Raw genomic sequence first — 5,433 nt, 5'->3', positions numbered from 1 at the left:
ATTGTTATAAAGTTACAGTTTATGTTGCTATGTTATTGATGTATAACTTTCAATGGAGGGATTATCTGTTAACTGTTATATATAATCTGTTAACTGTAGGCTGTCTAAAAATCACAACAGATAGCTAATCCTCATCAAACATCGATGATGAAAGTTATAATTTGACGGCTTTCAGAAGGCTATAATTTAAAAACTTTCACGTAGATCGATGAAGGTTACAATCTGACGACCTTCACAACAACTGATGAAAGCTCTAATTCAACAGCCTTCACAATCAACATCAGGAGTTACAAATTGACGACTCTCATATTATCAATAGCTAAATGTAAGAATTACAATCTGACGATCCTCACAAAAGTTTGAAAAAAAAGAGATTATAATTGACAATCTCTTCAACACGAAGGTCGCGTTTGACCATTTCAAATCCTTGAAACGGTCCTCCACTTAATAGGGTAATTAACCTCCATTATGGAGCTAATTAAGGGGGTAGTTATACCCCATAAACCCCTATAAATAGGGAGTTTTCACAGCAAAATAGGGCTGGTGGCAAAGGGCTGGACGAAAAATAAAAGAAAGAGAGAACAAGAGAGGAGAAGAAAAGTCACATTTGCGCAGTTGTGATCGGCGTGACGATCGGACCCTCATCTGTGGTCCGATCGATATGAAATTTGGAGGGTATCTACTACACTCGTCTTTCCTAATTCTGAACGGTGGAGATTGCTTTCTATCGGTTAGATTTGGAGATATGGAGATTGCTTTCTATCCGAAGCTAATCGTTCCAGGAGTGCAGAGAAAAGTCACTTTTGCACAGCAGTGATCAGTGTGATGATCGGACCCTCATCCGTGGTCTGATCGACGTGAAATTTAGAGAGCAGCTACTACACTCGTGGTTCCTAATTATGGACGGTGGAGATTTCTTTCTATCGGATAGATTTGGGGATATGAAGGTTTTACCGAAGATGTTTGTTCCAGGAGTGCAGAGAAAAGTCACTTTTGCACAACAGTGATCGGCGTGATGATCGGACCCTCATCCGTGGTCCGATCGACGTGAAACTTGGAGGGTAGCTACTACGCTCATTGTTACTAATTCTGAATGGTGGATCTTGGTTTCTATTGGTTAGATTTGAAGATATGGAGGTTTTACCGAACCTATAGAGGACTGGCGGTACTTTTTTGAGATCAGCCAAAGAGAGAAAGAGATCAGCTACCATTTTGAAATGATTGAACTTGCTTTGTTATCATCAACTCTTTTTAGAGTTTTCCTAACTCGATCAGAGTTTTAAAACTTGCTTAGCAAGTTCTTCTGATTAACAACTGATCAATCATTCTTGGCTAAAAGGATTATTAATCCTTTCTGAAATTAACTCTTTCAAAAGAGTTTCTTAACTCGGCTAGAGTTCCAAACTTATTCAAACAAGTTCTCTTCAATGTCCTACAGGGCTGGAATTTTGGGGGAGATCAAACCACTAGTGGTTGAAGATTTGGAGATCGAAAACCACATAAGGTTGGATCTTCTGGAGATCAAGGTCGAACCCTTGGGAGATCGAAGATTTCAGTCAGATTTCGAAGATCAAATCTCGAAGAATCCTTCAACAACAGAAAATCTACTTGGCTATTAACCGAATTTTCGGTTCTAACAACTCTGTTACAGAGTTTTAACTCGCTTTGAGTTCTTAAACTCGTTAAGAGTTCTTAATTAAACTTGCAACGCGAGTTAATTACACCAATCGATTATTCGGTTCTCAACAACTCTTTTCAGAGTTTTCAACTCATTCTGAGTTCTTAAACTCGCTAAAAGTTCTAAATCAAACTTGTCATACAAGTTAATCGTTCCCGTGAGACAAGACGATCAGATCGTTAATGAAGAGCAAATTCGACGCAAGCATTCGAAGGAGGCACTCCATCGCTATCAAGAAGAACCCAGTTTTAAACAAAGGGGAGAATCAAATTTATTCTCCTCTCTTTTGTAATCAGAAAATCTAATTGTAACTGAGATTAAAGGAATACAAATCAATTTTTTTTCATTTCTTTTACTGACTACAAATTTTTCCACAAACATTAACTAACACCCTTATCATGTTAACTATTAACAGATAGTTATATGTAAATTGTTAACTATTAATCATTATCTGTTAACTATTATACGTAACATGTTAATTATAATACGTAACATGTTAACTTTAATTGGTAAATTGATAACTATATTCAGTAAACTGTTAACTATAATCCATTATATTTTAACTGTTATTTGTAATCTATTAACTGTTATTTATATATAATAGTTAACATGTTAACTATAATAGTTATCAGTTTATATATTATAGTTAACATCTTAACTATAATAGTTAACTTGTTAACTTCAATAGTTAACATGTTAACTACCCTTTTTCCTCGACGCCCCTAACAAACTCTAGGGGCCGCTATAAAACCCCCCGATGGCAATGGCGACTGGCGTTGCAACCGTTGCTCTCTCCTCCACCCTTTGCTTCGTGAGGTTTGCAGAGCCGACATGTCCTTTTTTTCTCGTCGATTTTGCTTTGGTGGGAGGGTTTTAATGGCGAGGAGGTTTACTGTGCAGGCAACGCTCGGCCTCACGAAGCCCTCCGTTGTTGAAACCCCTCATGTTTGTTTCATTATTGTCGTTGGCTTGCTGACGAGTCTTCGTCAAGTTAGGTTTTTGGCGTGTGGATTACCTGTTTGATGACATTTCTGAGAGATGGTTTAGTTAATTCATTTTGCATTTTTAGAAGTTCCTAAGCTTAGGATTATCTTCAGTATTATTGTATATTATTGAGTTTGTTTGATTGAATTTTTAGAAGTTCCTAAGCTTAGGATTATCTTCAGTATTATTGTATATTATTGAGTTTGTTTGATTGAATGTGAAAGATTTTATACCATATGTTTGTAGAAATATCTGACAAACTGTTGATATTTATCGTTAAAATTGTTTATTTTTATGATGAATAATGCAAACATTTATCAGATGACAAGTTTATGATAAAAATCCCACCATTTGGATATTTCAAAGGCTTATTTAGGTAGGGTTTTTCACTCAAAACTGTATTAGTATTTGATATAGGGACTGAGAATGTGCGCCTGATTTGTTTCAGCCCGAGAATTGGAGGAAGTTCGTAACATGTTATCCATAGCACGTAACATGTTAACGATAATAGTTAACATGTTACCTGTTGTAGTTAACATGATAACTGTTGTAGTTAACGTGTTAGGAAAAACATGAGATGGAGTCATGAGTTGAAGTCATGATGGAGGGGTAAAATTGGATTTTTTGGTAAAAAATATAAAAAATTGGGAAAACATGACATGGAGTCATGATGGAGAGGCTGGTGCAAACTTTTTTCAAATTTTGGTGGCTGCAGCACATTGGTAAAAATAGGGGGGCTGGGGCACGTTGATTTTTGGATTTTGGGGCCTTGAAGTAATTTTTCCTTATTTTGGAAAATATGATTTTAAATATTCAGTGAAAGTCAACAAATGCAAAGATTTTGTAAATGTTCGTGAACCATGATGACGTCCGATTTGATCCAAAATTTCTCAAAGAAACTGATGACTCATCTTGAAATTAAAATTTTCCACATGCGCATTGACCCGAAATCCTCACCGTAAATGGCTCCCACACTCCATCAGCACGCTGACATTCAAAAAAGAGCACATGTAATCTGTCCCTTCTGAACCCCATTCCTTAATTGGTTCCCACCAATAATACCCTCAAAATTTAAAATAATACTTAATAAATTTTGTCTTATTAGTAAAAACCCCATTTCTTAAAAAGTTCAACAGGAACATCATTCAAATATTCAGAGAGCACTAAATTATTCGAAAATGCTAACAGAAAAGTAAAGGGAGGAAAGACTCTGTTTCCATTCATGCTTCTCTTTGTGTTGAAGCCAAGAAAGAGAGATCACAAATATATTCGATTCGATTTCTCTTTTTGTCAGTGGGTTTCCTTTTGTTTTACTCCTCATTCGATCGCCCTCTGTATTTTTACCTCCACCTATTGCTTTCAACTTTCTTACATCTTTTGACCTTGAGAGAGGGAACATCTCGGGAAAGAAAATAGCTTCGAATCGGTTCAAAAATAGTAAGTATCGATCCATTTTTTAATGAATATTTATCGAATTTTTGATACATAGGCTTGTTTTCTGATATGGGTTTGGCTTTTTTTAATTAAAAAAATGTTCTTGATGGAGTAATTGTTTGGTAGAAAAGTATTTTGGGAGTTTTTTCTTTAAAAATAGAAATTTCTTGTTTTTTCTATATGGGTTTTTGTTATTTAAGGGTTTTTGTTTCAATTTTCTCCATAAAAAGAGAGGATTCTTTTGAATTTTAATTCTATAGTTTTTATTGATACTTTAGATTGTTGGAAGGTAAAAGACATTACCTTGGCTATGAAGCTAATGAGAATACAAGTTGCTCAAAACATAATCTTTTATTTCCAGCTGAGCCTTACTTTCTACCAAGTTGTAAAAAATTGTTTAGTTTACAAATTTAGAGTTTTTCATGATTCTAGGTGGAAAATCAATTTACATTTTTTTTTTGGTTATGTTGAAAGTGTATCCTAGAGTAAAGGTGAGACAGCAGGAAGAGCCACCATTGATACAAAAAGAGGAGGATATAGTGAGGGTTATAGAAGCTATTTCCTTAAAGAGCCATTCTCCAAGAATCAGAGTCTCCACGCTTGGTAAAATTATCTTTACTTGGCTTGTATAATATATTATTCATTGAGTTCCACATAGGCTGAAATTTGTGAAGTTTGATGTCTTCTTGCTTATTGGCATTAGCATTTCACTTTCTTGTTGCTCCAACTGAGATTAAATGTTCTAGAGTAATTCGATGTAGTCTTATGCATATCGAGGATGTCACGTTAGTATTTCAATATGATTGAAGTGTTGTTGAGCCTTTATTATATTCTTTGACAAGTTAGATTGAAAAGTTTGATGAACTACTAATGTCATATAGCACGCACAAGGACTAGGACACGGATACGAGTTTGATGATTTCTAGTCTTATGCTTTGGAGGTTATATCACCTTCTTATTTTGACAGTTTGAATTATCTATGAGCCTTCGAAATATATTTTGATAAGGTAGAGCGAAAGGTGAAATAAACAACTTGTTTGATATAAAGTGCATAAGAGTATATCACATGAAAATAGAAACACTGACATGAATTGGATTATGAACGCATACTATACATGCATGTCCGACATGATAGGCTTTAGAACAGAGTTCCCTTGCTATGTAGCGATAAGTAGAGTTGCTGTTGTGCGCAGCGAAAATTTCGGCAGCACTTCGACAGCCAACAAGAGAGTAGATCTCAACAAAATCCCTGTTTCACAAAGGAAACAAGAACCGAAAGCAAAATATCTCAACAAAGTGAAATATCAGCTCTTCCTCTCATCAGTTCTAGGACTGAC

This window comes from Asparagus officinalis, chromosome 7, assembly GCF_001876935.1.
Source record: "Asparagus officinalis chromosome 7, Aspof.V1, whole genome shotgun sequence".
Classification (NCBI taxonomy): Eukaryota; Viridiplantae; Streptophyta; class Magnoliopsida; order Asparagales; family Asparagaceae; genus Asparagus; species Asparagus officinalis.
Note: the sequence above shows the minus strand (reverse complement) of the source record.